Source organism: Cornus florida, unplaced genomic scaffold (genome assembly GCF_030987335.1).
Source record: "Cornus florida cultivar Cherokee Brave unplaced genomic scaffold, ASM3098733v1 CherokeeBrave_3.0.0_Hap2_Chr02, whole genome shotgun sequence".
NCBI classification, from domain to species: Eukaryota; Viridiplantae; Streptophyta; class Magnoliopsida; order Cornales; family Cornaceae; genus Cornus; species Cornus florida.
The window spans coordinates 96925958-96944552 of NW_026775572.1; positions in this window are offsets into that span (position 1 = coordinate 96925958).

The following is an 18595-nucleotide window of genomic DNA, read 5'->3' on the forward strand; positions in this document are numbered from 1 at the left end:
CCATAAACAAGCACTAGAACTATGATTCCTCAAAACTATGCCTAGTCATAACTAGGACGAGAAAAATTCAAAAACAAGCCATATCCAACAACGATCTCCCAAAACTCTTCCTAAGAGCTAACCACATCCAGGTCTCCAAAACTGAAACAAGTCTCCTAAAGGCATCCTCAAAAGAGCATCATGCTCACCTCACAAATTGAACAGATCCTCAATGATATGGACACAAGTCCCCAGAAAATGATCTCACACCAATCCACTCACCCTGAGTACCACAACCAGCCAACAACCACGGCGAAACTCTCCAAGGGAAGACACGAAGAAAAGGAACCGCCAGTCCTAAGAAGGATAACAACTCGACTCTGTCTCTGAAACGAAAGACAACAAGGTCAAAGACTTTGCCCCCTACATAGAAGTAAGTCGACCAAAATCAACCAAATCCTCACCAAGGACTCAAGACAACAATGGTGATCCTCACGGACCAGCCAACCCCAAAGCTGTGCACAACGTAACGAAAAGAACAGACTCACTCCTTGTGAAGTCCCTTACTCGAACCAAGGAAAGAAGAGAATTCCTCTATAAGGAATTTCACAACGAAACCATTGCAGAAACCGGTACACAAACAACGTGCAACCGAAGGAAACAAACGGAAAAACCAAATATAGAAGTCATGCATATGGCAAGGAATGCAACTCCTAAATAAATAAATCTACTCGCATAGATAAAATCAAAGTTACATGTGGTACATCTCCGCGTAACACAAAAGCATGTCATTAAAGCGCAGCAACAACATGGCATCTCTAAGCATATAAAGAAGCCATGCTAAAGCCACATAACAAGAAAGAAAATGTGGATACACTTTCACCTACTCATGTATCACAGCATCATAAATCATACTACTAACATAGTAGTAAACAAAACCGTAGAAGATAAAAATGATGCAACAGTGAACCCTGTGGACATCGTGTCCTAGAGTGTCTAGGTAAAATGAAAGACCAATCCTAGCCATAAATTGACTCCAAAAACCAACGCGACAACAACTTGTCTTAAAACAAATGTGGGCCCTGTAAGTGATACTAAGAGTGCAATGTTCTTTCTACCCAAAGCATCAATCAATCGACTTGATCCCAAAATCGTCATCACGCAAGGAGAACTCAAAGAAATGGCAACTATAACCATATCAACAACAACCAAATCAATCACTACGACTGATACCCAAAACAACCACCACCATCATCGATCAAAAGGACAATGCCTATCAAAACAAAACCAACATTGATTCCATCTGAACTACACTTGTAGCTAGCCAATACAGTAGCTTGACATGCCATGCACCCTCCCACAACGTACCCGCCCACAAAAATTGCAATCCCAAAAGAATCATCCCGATCAGCCAAAGATCCTAAGATGTAACGAACCACTCCACCACATGGTATGATATTGTCCGCTTTGGGCCTGAGCCCGCACGGTTTTGTTCTTAGGCTTCACCTCAAAAGGCCTCATACCAATTGGAGGTGACACACTTACATATAAGCACTTCACCTTTCCTCTACCCAGGCGATGTGGGACTGTGCACCCGTAGCTCGCCAGTGTGGTAGCTTGACAGTGTCTCTCGCACCCGCCCACGGCAAACCCCCCACAAGGTCATTACAATCCACCCCCCTTGGAGGCCCCACATCCTCGTCGGCACACTTCCAGCTGCGTTAGGCTTTGATACCATTTGTAACGACCCACTCCACCACATGGTATGATATTGTCAGCTTTGGGCCTAAGCCCGAATGGATTTGCTCTAGGGCTTTACCCCAAAAGGCCTCATACAATTGGAGGTGACACACTTACAAATAAGCACTTCACTTTTCCTCTACCCAGGCGATGTGGGACTATGCACCCGTAGCTCGCCAGTGTGGTAACCTGACAATGTCTCTCGCACCCGTCCACGGCACACCCGCCCACAAGGTCATCACATAAGAGGTCCATAACCTCATCATGGCTTAAAACCAACAAATCCAGCACTATGGCAACGCCAAATGACTCACCTCACGAGAGCCTAAACAAAAGGTGTCTCACCACCTACCTCAAAACCAATGCTAGGTCGACAACAACCTACACTACCATAAAACCATGTGGACAATCACCAATAACCTTAAGGAAGAGTGCCTAAACAAAACCAAACACACCAACTATCGCACTAAGTGACAACTCACCAAACGACTCAATCTTAACTCAAACATCCAATGACTAATCCCAAGTCCTGCCAAATATGCAACACAACTATGCATATACAAATCAAATCTAGCATACATCATATCTCATGCTTTTTACAATAAAATTTAAATCATGCTAAACTAACGGCATACCACATGTAGCACACAAGCACATAAACATGTTATCAGACCAAAACATGCTATCATAAAGCATATAAATACATAGAGCATGGAAACACAAGCATGATATGAACCCTAAACCCGTTGTCCTAAGGTGTTCAAACCTAGGAGCTCTAATACCACTTGTTGCGACCCGAGTTTTTCAACCCGGTGCGTCAGTGATGACCCGAAAGTTGATCCAATAACGGATCCGAAATGCAGAAGCAAAAGATAAAACCAAAGTCTATAGAGATATAAATCATCCCCAAGACACCAATGTGCCCTTCCATGAAGTCACGAAAACTCAAATGAAATGAAAGCAGAAACAAAGGTCAAAACGGGCAAAATCCATTAACCAAGGGACAAAATGGTCAACTCACAATTAAGAAGAGAAACATGACTCTAAACAAGTAAAACAAGGTGAATACAATCTAACCTAGTCATTTCACAACATTCAAGAGGTTCCAAGAACATTGGACAAGAATCCCACAAAATGCCTTTCCCCGGTTTAAGTAAAAACTGACACTGTCTCACTAAAATTTGAATAACTCCCACTTTGATTTGAATCTAGGAATAGCATTGGTACCATTGGAAAGATGACTCAAAATCCAAGAATTTAGGCTCAAGAATCACCCCATTTGGATTAGAAATGAAAGAGATATGACTGTTTGAAATCAGAACAACAGTGCTAAAACAGAACTGAAGACGCTAGAGTGTGGAAGCTATTTAGGTTGACCAAAATGGCATTTCGGTTGACTGAAATGACCAGAAATTTTCCTGAAATCCTAAAAGTGAAGAAAAATAACTTAGGTCAACCGAAGTCATGAATCGGTCGACCAAAATGGACCTAAAACTTGATTTTGGCTACTAGAATTCATGTTTACTGTACAAATGAAGTCCTAAAAGGCTTCGGTTGACCGAAATGGCATTTCGGTCGGCTGAAATGACTCAAGAAAGAACTGATACACTTGCTAAATGCCAAAAATGAAGAAAATTTCTCAAGTCTCAAATGAATCCCCCATGGCATGATCAAACTGAATTATATGCAAGTGTATGATGATGTGAACATACACGCAAGTGTAATATGACATTTTAAACATGTTACAATGGCCTACGGCCTCGCTGCATTTCATTTACAACATTTGACACGCCAAACATCTAAAGTTAGAAAAATTACATTTTTTAAACAAAATGTGGCGTCAAATGAGTAGAAGTGCTAAATTAAACATGTTTGGTCCTTGACCTCATGTCATACATATCAAATAGGTTCTAAATAGCGTATCCAAATACACTTTACATGTTATAAGGCAAAATGACATAATTGAACCTCACTAAGTATTACATCTTTATAAGCAAAACTTAAACATGCTAACACTTGCATGTGAACAAGAATAATTTGAAAGAAGCTTCAAATCTACGAATCACCCAAGGCAAGTGCAAATCTCCAATGCTGAATCCTGTACCTTAACAAATCCCCCAGTAACTTCGGGGTGAGTAAACAAGTTTACTCGTAGAGAATGAGCATGCATCAACTCGATTAGTTTATAGATTTTTAGACTATCATGAAACAATTCAAAAGGGTCATGCCACCTATCGTCTATGTCAAAGGTGAGACTCAAGGAGCATCCTAAGTTACCTTAAATCATTTCTAGCATAAAACACATCCTTTATGCAATTTAAATCACATAGAAGCATGCTATACAAAGCAACACAATATAGATTGTCAAACTCACCAACTTGAAATCTAAAATGCCATAACAACTAAATATAACAATTTAGCATAATTAGAGTTTCTAACACCAAACATCATGACATAGATTCTCAAAGTCATCAACTTGAAATCTAAAATGCAAAAATGACAAAAGTGAGTCCTACCACCCAGTGTCTATGTTCCAAATGAATCTATAGGATCATTCCTAAACTACATTTGAACATCATAGCATAGATGTACTTCACAACATCAAAATTCGTAATGATTCATTAAAAATTATAAAACATAAATGTACTTAACAACATTAAAAGCATACTATGATCCATTAAAAATCATAATGCATAGAGGTACTTAACAACATCAAAATCGCTAATAACCAAAACCACAAGTCACAATTAAACATGATTGTCAACTTGGAATTTGAATGGGAAATCAAATAGTAGAAGACTTGGACATCAAGCTCGGAATTCTGCCGAGACCTCAATGGCTATTCCGGGCACTAACCCGCTGGGAAGACCACCCTAGTGCGCACTATCTCAATTGGGGAGAACTCATACCTCCCGCACTAGAGCAAAACTCTAGCCATGTCACTTATAACAAAAATGTCCTAAGTCTACAAAATAATCCAAATAAGTTTACAACTTATACATAATTTATATAATGTACGAAATCACCTTCCATGCACAAGTAGGTTGAAACCACATAGTCCATGCCTTAGAGTTTAAATTCTAAAATGGCATATATATAATGTCAATTACAAAGTGTGCAATTCATTGCACAAGGTAACAACATATTCCATAAAGAAAACATGTTCTCATGAATATCAATATAACAACAATGTTTTCCAATGCTCAAAACACAACTATGTGAATACACAAAAGTCCAAATCCATGATTTATACATAGAAACAACATCTAAAACAAAATTAAATCCATAGAACTACAAGATAGAATTTAATTAAATAAAAATAATTAAATTCTCTAGATTTCAAATCATTTCCAAATGGTCTCAATTTAATATATGCTAAAGGACATAGCATGGTCATTACATATATTCATTCAAAATCCTAATTAGACCAATGGAACCATAAAAATTGATTTTAATTAATTCTCTTAATTAAAGTCTCTAGATTTTCAAACTCATCCAAATGCTCTCAAATTAAAGTATGTTAAAGAACATGCCAAAACTTAATTTAATAGCGTCCATGAGAATTAAACTTTCACATTAGATAATTATTAAATAAAAAGTGCAATTCTTATTCAAATAATCCCAATTTAATATATGTTAACAAACACATCAAAACTTAATTTCCTAGCATGCCACAATTTAATTCTAAGTTCAATACCGTGATGGGAATTAAATGTTCACCATAGAAAATAATAAAATTAAATTCTAGATTCTTAACAAAAGTATGCACACAAGTTGCAAAAGCATCAAAAACATGCAAGACAACAAAAATATGAAATTATAACACCCCCTACCTCCATTTGGGATGAAATCTCAAATCCCCACCGAAACGAAACCGCTCCAAATCTGACGAAACTTCTAGGTTTTGTCACGGACAACACGGTGAACAAGAACCCCAAGGAAGCCCCATCAAAATAATAGCTTGACTTCAAACCTGAACTCAAAAAATGGCCAAAAATGGGTTCTAAAAAGGGGGAAAGGTGGAGCACGGCAAGGCAAGCATAAAATGCTAAGGCACTACACCTTTCTACTAAAGGGAAGTGGCTGGAAAATGAAAAAGAAGGGTGGCAGCCCCTTGCAGCCAGCCAAGAGAGAGGAGAAAGAGAGAGAAAATTCTGATTTTTCATCTTAAGACCTCTTATTTATAGAAAAACCCTAAAAGTGTCCCGAACGGGCCCCGTCAAGTCCGGAAAAGTAGAATTTGAGCAGACACGCTCAAACAGCAAAACACCATGAATGAAAAAGAACCAAAATGAGAAAAGATGAAAAATAGAAGAAATGCCCGAGCAGAGAGATATGCCCTGAACAAGTTCAACGGCAACTAGGGCCAAAAACCCTGAAACTGGAGAAAAACAACTAGAAGGAAATCCTATGAGTTCACGACTTGACGAAAAGTGAAAATGAATCCTATACAAGGATCCAGGCTCAAAACAGGGCATTTAGCAATAACTTTCATTAATTTCACAATGGCCCCTCCAAAAATTGAAAACTGCACAACTAGCCCAAAATGAAAATTTCTTCCAAAAATATTTCCTTAAAAACCCTTAAAATAAAATATCTTCAAAAGACATTTATGAAAAACACCCCAAACACGAGAAGTGAGGTTATGCCAACAAAGTGACAAATGGGGAAAAGACAAAATAGGGAAAAGGACGAAAAAGTAAATAGTTTCCAAAAAGTGAAAATATAGAAATGACTCAGTCCTCAAAGGAAGTTGTGAATCCAAAGAAAAGAGTCTCAGAAACTATTTCTGAGCACCTGAGACGACAGTATATGATGAGAAATTGAACTCAGAAAGGAAAATATCAACCGAAAAAAAATATACGTGAAAATCTAAGAAAAAAAGAAAGGAAGGAAAATGATCGAATCATTACAACCTTCCCACCTTAAAGGGATTTCGTCCCCGAAATCCAGCCCCAAGGAGACAAAAAGGCGAAACTAGGATAACTACGGAGTAGATCTCCGAGTATCCCTCACAACATGCTATGAAAGCAAATCCAACACTAAAGGACAACGTAGAAGCCAATGTCAATCACACCCACGTGCTCATGACAAGACAACCTCTCAAAAGGAAAGTAACCATGTGGTCACAGAACAAGTCAAGACACACACTCAGAATCTAAGGTCAGACAAGGAAATGGAAGATAACCACCATATCATCCCTCCTGACAAGTCATCACACAGATGTAAAAACAACCATCAAAAGAACTCCAAAATCCCCACATATCGAATCAATTTACTGAACAAGGATAACGTGGCAGTACGAATAGCGACCAAAACTCGCCCACAACATACTCAAAAGTGTGGTAGCAATGATAGTACCTAGCGCCCGCCCACACTTACTCATCAGTAAGGTAGCATCGATGGCAACTAGCACTCGCCCATAACATACAACATTGTACAGTAGCATGACGGTATAAGGCACTAGTTCATAACCTGCCCCGCACTAGGTCTACCCATGAAACCTCTCGATACAAATGACATCAATGTCAAAAATGATCATTACCAAAAACACCACGGAGGCCAGACATTTTGTGAGAGTTGAGATATGATCCAAAGACGTCCGGCCGAACCATCCTAGTCAATCCCAAACTCTGACAACAAAGCCATAGGAACCGATATGCTTAAAGCCTTAAATCCTTAATACAACAAAACTAACAACTCCAACATCTTAAAATACTCCTACTAACGACATTAATCAAGAATCCAAAGCCTGACAAGTGAATCAAAACCTCTAAAAATCAAAACGAACCTCACCATAAGACATTTTATCGAAAGTCCTACACATCTCCTTGAAGCATATCAACTACAAGATTACACCGAAATCAAACATCAGATCCACATCCCTATCATGGATAACTAAATCCTTAAAATAGAAGTCCACTAAGTCGCACACATATCAAAATCTCGACAATTAAAATCACCAAATGAGTCCCTCAAAACTGTACTTAGCAATACCAAGTTAAGTAAAAATTCCTCAATTTCCATCCATAAACAATCATTGGAACTATGATTCCTCAAAACTATACCTAGTCATAACTAGGACGACAAAACTCCACCAACAAGCCATATCCGACAACGATCTCCCAAAACTCTTCCTAAGAGTTAACTACATCCAGGTCTCCAAAACTGAAACAAGTCTCCTAAAGACATCCTCAAAAGAGCATTGAGCTCACCTCATGAATCGAACAAATCCTTAATGATATGGGCACAAGTCCTCAGTAAATGATCTCACACCAATCCACTCACTCAGAGTACCACAACCCGTCAACAACCACAGCAAAACTCCCCAAGGGAAGACATGAAGAAAAGGAACCGTCAGTCCTAAGAAGGACAACAACTCGACTCTGTCTCTGAAACGAAAGACAACAAGGTTAAAGACTTTGCCCCCTACATGGAAGTAAGTAGACTAAAATCAACCAAACCCTTACCAAGGACTCAAGACAACAATGGTGATCCTCACGGACCAGCCAACCCCAAAGCTATGCACAACACAACGAAGAGAAGAGATTCACCCATTGTGAAGTCCCTTACTCGAACCAAGAAAATAGGAGAATTCCTCTACAAGGAATTTCATAACGAAACCATTGCAGAAATTGGTAGACAAACAACGTGCAACCAAAGGAAACAAAAGGGAAAACCAAATATGGAAGTCATGCATATGGCAAGGAATGCAACTACCAAATAAATAAATCTACTCGCATAGATAAAATCAAAGGTACATGTGGCACGTCTCCACGTAACATAAATGCATGTCATTAAAGCACAGTAACAACATGGTATATCTAAGCATATAACGAAGGCATGCTAAAGCGACATAACAAGAAAGAAAATATGGATACATTTCCACCAACTCATACATCATAGCATCATAAATCATACTACTAACATGGTAGTAAACAAAACTGCAAAAGATAAAAATGATGCAACAGTGAACTTTATGGACATCATGTCCTAGAGTGTTTAGGTGAAAGGAAAGACCAGTCCTAGCCATAAACTGACTCCAAAAATCAACGAAACAACAACTTGTCTCAAAATAAATATGAGCCCTACAAGTGAGACTAACAGTGCAATGATCTCTCTACCTAAAGCATCAATCAATCGACTTGATCCCAAAAGAGTCATCACGTAAGGAGAACTCAAAGAAATGGCAACTATAACCATATCAACAACAACCAAATCAATCACTACGATTAATCCCCAAAACAACCATCACCCTCATCGATTAAAAGGACAACACTTATCAAAACAAAACCAACATCGATTCCATCCAAACTGCACTTGTAACTAGCCAGTACGGTAGCTTGACAGTACCATGCACCCGCCACAACGTACCAGCCCACGAAAATTACAATCCTAAAGGAATCATCCCGATCAGCCAAGGATCCTAAGAGGTCCATAACCTCATCACGGCTCAAAACCAATAAATCCAGAACTACGGCAACGCCAAATGACTCACCTCACGAGAGGCTAAACAAAAGGTGTCTCACCACCTACCTCAAAACCAATACTAGGTCGACAACAACCTACACTACCATAAAACCATGTGCACAATCACCAACAACCTCAAGGAAGAGTGCCTAAACAAAACCAAACACACCAACCATCGCACTAAGTGAAAACTCACCAAACGACTCAATCTCAACTCAAACATCCAATGACTAATCCCATGTCCTGCCAAATATGCAACACAACTATGCATATACAAATAAAATCTAGCATACATCATATGTCATGCTCTTTACAATAAAATTTAAATCATGCTAAACAAACGGCATACCACATGAAGCACATAAGCACATAAATATGTTATCATGAAGCATATAAATACATAGAGCATGGCAACATAAGCATGATATGAACCCAAAATCCGTCGTCCTAAGGTTTTCAAACCTAGGAGCTCTGATACCACTTGTCGAGACCCGAGTTTTTCAACCCGGTGCGTCAGTGATGACCCAAAAGTTGATCCGATAACAGATCCGAAATGTGGAAGCAAAAGAGAAAACCAAAGTCTATAGAGATATAAATCATCCCTAAGACACCAATGTGACCTTCCATGAAGTAATAGAAGTCAAATGAAATGAAAGTGGAAACAAAGGTCAAAACGGGCAAAATCCATTAACCAAGGGGCAAAATGGTCAATTCACAATGAAAAAGAGAAACTTGACCCTAAACAAGTCAAAAAATGTGAATACAACCTAATCTAGTCATTTCACAACATTCCAAGAGGTTCCAAGAACATTAGACAAGAATCCCACAAAATGCCTTTCCCCGGTTTAAGCAAAAACTAACACTGTCTCACTAAAACTTGAATAATTCCCACTGTGATTTAAATCTGAGAATGGTATTGGTACCATTGAAAAGATGACTCAAAATCCATAAATTTAGGCTCAAGAATCACCCCATTTGGATTAGAAATGAAGGAGATATAACCATTTGAAGTCGGAACAATAATGCTGAAACATAACTGAAGAAGTTGGAGTGTGGAAGCTATTTAGATCGACCAAAATGGCATTTCGGTCCACTGAAATGGCATTTCGGTCAACCGAAATGACCAAAAATTTTCCTGAAATCCTAAAAGTGAAGAAAAATCACTTAGGTCGACCGAAATGATGAACCGGTCGACCGAAATGGACCTGAAACTTGATTTTGGCTACTGGAATTCATATTTTACTGTACAAATGAAGTCCCAAAAGGCTTCGGTCGACCGAAATGGCATTTTGGTCGGCGGAAATGACTCAAGAAAGAACTAAAACACTTGCTAAATGCCAAAAATGAAGAAAACTTCTCAAGTCTCAAATGAATCCCCTATGGTATGATTAAACTAAATTATATGCAAGTGTGTAATGATGTGAACATACACACAAGTGTAATATGACATTTTAAACATGTTACAATGGCCTATAGCCTCATTGCATTTCATTTACAAGATTTGACATGCCAAACCTCTAAAGTTGGAAAATTTACATTTTGTAAACAAAATGTGGCGTCAAATGAGTAGAAGTGCTAAATTAAACATGTTTGGCCCTTGGCCTCATGTCATACATATCAAATAGGTTCTAAATAGCGTATCCAAATACACTTTACATATTATAAGGCAAAAATGACATAATTGAACCTCACTAAGTATTACATCTTTATAAGCAACACTTAAACATGCTAACACTTGCATGTGAACAAGAATACTTTGAAAGAAGATTCAAATCTACGAATCACCCAAGGCAAGTGCAAGTCTCCAATCTTGAATCCTGTACTTGAACAAATTCCCTAGTAACTTTGGGGTGAGTAAACAAGTTTACTCGTAGAGAATGAGCATGCATCGACTCGATTTCTTTATAGATTTTTAGGCTATCATGAAACAATTCAAAAGGGTCATGCCACCTATCGTCTATGTCAAAGGTGAGACTCAGGGAGCAACCTAAGCTTCCTTAAATCATTTCTAGTATAAAACACATCTTTTATGCAATTTAAACCACATAGAAGCATGCTATACAAAACAACACAATATAGATTCTCAAAGTCACCAACTTGAAATCTTTTTTTTTTTTTTTTTTTTTTTTTCATAATTGGCGTTTGTATAAAAAAAGGAAAAAGTATAATTACAGGCGCACAGAGGGCATACCCTCAGAAAAGAATTAAAATCTAAAATGCAATAACAACTAAATATTACAATTTAGCATAATTAGAGTTTCTAACACCACACATCAAGACATAGATTCTCAAAGTCATCAACTCGAAATCTAAAATGCAAAAATAACAAAAGTGGGTCATGCCACCTAGTGTCTATATTCCAAATGAATCTATAGGATCATTCCTAAACTACATTTGAACATTATAGCGTAGATGTACTTAGCAACTGTGATACCCCTTGATTCCGAGACACGGGTTGATCAGGCCCAGGCCCAAACCCGAGGGAATATCAAACAATCAATATGTAACCGAACACATAATACAAACTGAAATAAGAAATAAAATAATAAACTGAAGGAATGCTAATTTAAAATCCTCAAAATATAATTATTAAAATCCGATACTCCAAAACTCAATAAGTTTAGCAACTCAGGAATCTATCCAGTGGACCCCTTATTAAAATCCCAATAGAAACTAAAACATCAGAAATAGAATCTAAAGCTAAGAATAGAAAGGATTTCTACGTAGTCGGAGGAATGAATATCTGTATATGCACTGCACATCCAAGCTCTAACCCTGGAACTGACGAACACCTAAAAAATAATAAAGTGGGTCAGGCCCACATACAAGTCCTATTCTAATACCATCTATACAATAATCTGATACGTAGATACATCCTAGATAGCCCAACAATATCTAGAGTAGTCTATATGTTTATATAATACACACTATAGGACGCTTGCTAGTCCAATAGGTCCGTCTCAACCTGAGTAGAGATACCATGCAAATCACACATAATGTGGTCATGTGTACCTAGACCTACCAGGGAACAATACCTATGTCCAGTTATCCATCCTAATCGATATACGCACCCTAACCATGGTTCTAAGACTCAAGCTCATATCATGGCACCATATAATAAATATATAAAGTCCGTACTCCTCCTAATACAAAATACCATCCATCTGTGTATTGGTCTGATATATGTATAATCATCCGTCCTGAAACCATATTAAATCATTCAACTATTTATTGACCTGACACAAGTAGGTGATGGACTTAACTTATATGGTTAATCCGTACCTTAATCCAAATTAGGTAGGACTTAGTATTTGAACTAGTTCATACCTAGTATGTCACCGTCCCATACCGGTACATACAATCCTCCAGTTAACAAACTTGACAAAACAGTAAAAGATACTTATCAACCATACTCCATAATTAGCATAAATCTAGTTTAATATGTGTATAATCAAATTATACATCCAATATAAGATTTAGAAATCCTATTCCAATCCTTCAAATTTACAAAGTAGGACTACGAATACAACTCCTCCAAACAGTACCATAACTGATGCAATATATAGTCGATTTTAAAACATCAATTAATTTCCATTTAAGCATACTTGTTTTTCCAGATAAATAACTATATACTTAGAACACAGTTGAGACATGATTAACAGTTTAAAATCATGCGAACAAACTAAATTGCTTTAGAAAAACAATAAGCAATTTCAATGTATAATCCAACCTTCCACATATAGGTTTATTGTTTAACCTTATATTATTTCCTGTTGCAACATATTAACATCAACATGCTTCCCAAGAGTTTTTTACAAGTCTATAATAGATATAAATCTCATTCACAGCCAGTAGAACCATTTAGAAACAACTCCCACACTCCAAACCAAACCCAGAACTCGAAAAACTGAAGAAAAGAAGGTAGAGTCGCCTCCTAAAACAAAGGAGCTGGCTCTCCCCTTGGTGGAACCACCTCCACCTCATGTGGAGCTAGCTCTACCCTAGTCGGCTCTACAAGCCCTAGAGCCGGCTCCCTCTTTTGGTGAGCCGGCTCTCCTCATTTGAGAGCCGTATTCCCTAACCTGTTCATCTTCTTTGCCTCCGGTGAAGTTCAGAACCACTGTACAGTTTTTTTTATAACTTATTTCAGGGTTCAATTGATGTCCTAGAATTAATTATAAGCATGCATCCAATCCCAAATATACCAAGATTAAACAAGATTAAAACCAATGCAATTAGAATCTTAAGCGGGAACAACATTCAACACACTACAGATTTATGCAACGATTTAAAAGTTGTTTCAAACATGCTTACAAGATTAATATTAACTTCAATTTATTCTATTTTAATACTTGATTAATCCCTGGAGTCTAACTAGGCATGCACAGAACACGAATTAAAAGGAAGGAATAAAATAAAGACTTGCCTTGAGTTTCAGTTTTGAAACTCTAAACCACCGTCTTTGAAGCCTCCGTCCACGTCCGAGACTCCTGTTCTACACCTCTGGTCCTCTTGGTTCAACCCAGAAGCACTCTGTCCAGTTATCCTTGAACCTCTCTGGAAATCTCTCAAAGTTCTCTGGAAATCTCTCAAAGTTCTCTCTGTCTCACCGTAGTGAATAGGTTTTGTTTGTAACCCTAAACCAACGTATAATACTGTATTTATAGGCTTTAGCACAACCCAAATTCTAATACAAAACCAACCCTAAGTCAGCTAAATCCCTTATATGATTAATTAAATACTAAAATAAAACCCTACATCTAATATACATAGCAACCAAAACACGAACAACAGTTAATTTAAAAAAAAAAAAAAGTATTTAAATAGCCACATAAGCACATAATAAAACCAGTCACAAATTAAACAAAATACCCATTAAATAAAAACAAATAATAAAAATAAATAAATAAAACACACAATTCAATGAAAAATAAACAATTAACCAAATAATTTAGTAAAAACGCACTTAAATAATTAAATTAAATGCCAGGACTATCCTTTTAAATTTAGGGGTATTACATTCTTCCCCCCTAACAAAAGAAATTTCGTCCTCGGAATTCGCTCTTACCTTCTTTCCATAACTTAGGAAACTGTGAGTGAATGACATCCTCCCGTTCCCAAATAGACTCAGCCTCATTGTGATGACTCCACTAAACACACACCAAAGGGATAACCTTATTACGAAGGATTTGATCCCTATGGTCAATGATATGACATGGTAGCTCTAAATATGTTGCATCCGGCTGCAACTCAATCTCCCTTACATCAATATATTGATACCGATCCTCATCTAGCAGAAATTTCCGCAACATGGAAACATGGAACACATTATGGACGCGATCCAAATTATCCGGAAGTGCCAACTGATAAGCGATAGCTTAAACTTGATCCGTAATCATGAATAGACCGTCAAACCGCGGTGACAACTTCCCTTTCTTCCCAAAGCGCATTACACCCTTCATAGGCGACACTTTGAGTAGAACCTAATCCCCAACCTGAAACTCCAAAGCACGTGTGCGATGATCAGCATATCTCTTCTGCCGACTCTGAGCAGTGCACATGCGATCTTTAATAAGAGCGATCTTCTCAAAAGTATCTTTGATGAACTCAGGACCCAAGAATCTGCTCTCGCCAACCTCCATCCAACAAACAGGCGATCGATGACTACCGACAGGTCGGCGACTGAGTGCATATGCCACCACATTCGCTTTCCCTGGATGGTACTGTATAGAAAAGTGATAGTCTTTCATAAACTCCAACCACCTGCGCTGTCTCGTATTCAGCTCCCATTGAGTGAACAAATACTACAGACTCTTGTGATTGCTAAACAACCTGAAGGATTCACCCAACAGATAATGCCTCCAAATACGTAAGGCAAATACCACAACTGGCAACTCCAAATCATGTGTTGGATAATTAAGCTCATGAGGCTTAAGCTTCTGAGATCTATATGAAATCGGTCGCTCCTCCTGCATTAAAACACATCCAAGATCCTGCAAAGAAGCATCCATGTAGACCAGATAATCTATCCCGCTCTGTGGGGTAGACAAAATCGGTGCAGAAGTCAACTTAGTCTTCAGCTCATCAAAAGCTTTCTGACAATGTTCATCCCATACGAACCACACACCCTTCTTAGTTAGATGAGTGAGTGGTCCCACTATCTTTGAGAATCCCTGGATAAACCTCCTGTAATATCTTGCCAAACTGAGGAAACTCCGAATCTCAGTAGGTGAAGTAGGCTGTCCCCACTCAACCATCGCTGAAACCTTGGCCGGATCCACCGCTATTCCCCTTTCTGCCACCACGTGACCCAGAAACTTCACCTCTGTTGCCAAAATTCACACTTCTCAAACTTGGCATACAATTGGTGCTCACAAAGTGTCTGCAACACAATCCATAGATGTCTAGCGTGGTTGTCCTTGGACCTCGAGTAAATTAAAATGTCGTCTATGAAGACAATAAAAAATTGATCCAAGTAAGCCCTGAAGACTCGATTCATCAGTTTCATAAAAACTACTAGTGCATTACTCATCCCAAACAGCATGACACAGAACTCATAAAATCCATATCTCGTAAGAAATGCTGTCTTAGGAACATCCTACTCCCTAACCCTCAACAGATGATATCCAGAATATAGATCAATCTTGGAGAAGTATGTGGCTCCCCTTAACTGATCAAATAGATCATCAATCCTGGGTAAAGGATACTTGTTACGAATAGTAACCTTGTTCAACTCCCTATAATCTATATACAGGCGAAGCGAACCATCATTCTTCTTCACAAACAAGACTGGTGCTCCCTAGGGTAACGTATTCCTGCGAATAAAACCCTAGCTGAGTAATTGCTAAATCTGATCCCTCAGCTCTCTCATCTCCACTGATGCCATCCTATAAGGTGCCCTAGCAATAGGCGTAGTGCCCGGAGCTAAGTCAATCATAAAGTCGATCTCGCGACTAGGCGGCAACCCTGGAATCTCCTGAAAAACATCCGAAAAATCCTATATAATCGGTATATGATCCAATAATACAGTAACCTCCTCCTCCATTTCCTCCTCCACATGGAATAAATAAGTGCTACCGCCCCCCTTAGAATAGGGCATAGCAACAACGTACATATCCTGACTAGGTATGGTAAATACAATAGTCCTATCAAAACTAACTTGGGCATGGTAGTGAGATAACCAATGCATCCCAAGTATCACGTCATAAGTGTGCATGTCCAGGAACAATAGATTGGCTAGAAATCTGGGTCTACCGATATCTAGTGTCATATGCCCATCACTCTCATGTAGAATGGCTGTGTCGCCCAATGGTGTATAAATACCCTGAGGTCTAGTGCATACCCTCATCCTCATTCCAGATAAAGTAACAAAAGTCCTAGCTACAAATGAGTGTGTAGCACCCGAATCAAATAAAACACATCCATACAAACCATGAATAGGAAACTTACCCTCAATAGCCTGAGGTGCCTAAACATCTGTGGCATGGGATTGTACACCCTGCCATAATGCAACTGCTGTGGTGCCTGTCCCTGAGTCTGTGGCGGTGCCGGTAAAGCCAGATGTGTTTGTCCCTGAATCCGTGGAACCTGTGGAGCTAGTAAAGGCACTAGCGCCCTCTGCCCCTGCTGCACATGTTACCCATGTCCTTGTCCAGCTTTAGGACACTGCCTCGAGGTAAGACCATACTCCTCACAAGTGTAGCAACTACCCTGAAAAGTTCCAAATGGCCTCCTTTGTCGGTTAGTCGGTGGCTGACCCTATCCTGCCTGTGGTACCCCATTCTTGTAATGACCTAGTCATTTCTTTCCTTTCCTTTTTCCTCAGAATTTTACGGATAAATTTTTTTCGTTGAAATTTCTTTTCTGAGTTCAATTTCTCGTCGCTTAGTGTCGTCTCGAGTGCTCATAAATGGTTTCTAAGACTCTTTTCTTTGGATTAACAACTTCCTTTAAGGACCGAGTCATTTCCACATTTTTCATTTTTCTACACTATTCATTTTTCGTCCTTTTCCCTATTTCGTCCTTTTTCCCTATTTTATCTTTTCCCCGTTTGTCAATTTGTTGGCGTAACCTCACTCTTTATGTTTGGAGTTGGTTTTTGACTTCACTAAGTGGTTTCCACGAAATACGTATCTATACTTTTGCAAGAAAGTACTCTGGTTGTTCCAGGTGTCCATAGGGGCATGGATGTAAAGTTTTTCAGAATCTTTTTCTTTTCTTGGGGTGTTTTTCATAAATATCTTTTGAACATATTTTATTTCAAGGGTTTTTAAAAAAATATTTTTGGAAGATATTTTCATTCTGGGGCATTAGTGCAATTAACCCTTTTTGGAGGGGTCATTTTGTAATTAATAAAAGTTAATGTAAAATACTTCGTCTGGAGCCCGGATTCTCTTACGGGATTCATTTTCACTTTTTGTCGACTCATAAATTCTTGGAATTTCCTTCTGGTCGTTTTTCTTCAGTTTTAGGGTTTCTGGCCCTAGTTGCTACCGAACTTGTTCGGGGCATATCTCTTTGCTCAGGACTCAGTTTTTCACACCATTTCTTCTGTTATTTATATTTTCTCATTTTGAATCTTTTTTGTTCACGGATTTTTGCCGTTTGAGCGCGTCTGCTCAAATTTCACTTTTCTGGACCCGGCGGGACCCGTTCGGGGCACTTTTTGAGATTTTCTATAAATAGGGGGACTTAAAGTCAAAAAGTCATCTTCTCCCCTCTCCATGCACGACCAGAACCTGCTATGGCAGCCCAAGGGGGCTGCCACCCTTCTTCTTTCATTTGAACCTTCTTCCCTTTGTTAAAAAGTCGAAGTGCCTTCGCGTTTTGTGTTTGTCTTGACCACGCGCATCTTTCCCCCTTATTAGAACCTGTTTTTGGCCAAATTTTGAGTTCGGAGTTGAATTTAAGTTGTGATTTTGATTGGGCTTCTTAGGGGTTCATGTAGATCATGTTGTCCCCGACAAAACCCCGCAGTATCGTCGGATTCGGAACACTTTTTTTTCGGTGGGCTTTTGAGATTTTCATCTCAAATCGAGGTAGGGGATGTTTTAGGGTTATATTAATGTTGTATTGATTGTTATATGAGCATATACAACTTGTGAACATGCCTTGTTCAAGTTATAGAATTTAATTTAATTATTTTCTTTATTTAAGATTTAATTCTCATGATGCTAGGCAACTTAGAATTAAATTGTGGCATGCTAGATATTTAGGCCTTTGTATGGTGGTTGATATATATTAAATTGGGATTATTTTAATAAGAATTACAAATTTTATTTAATATTTATCTTTTGTGAAAGTTTAATTCACCTAGTTGTATCAAGCATGGACTCAACTTGTAATGTGATATTAAAGTAGGCCTTGGTGAGTTCTTTAACGTATATTAAATTGAAGAAATTTAGAT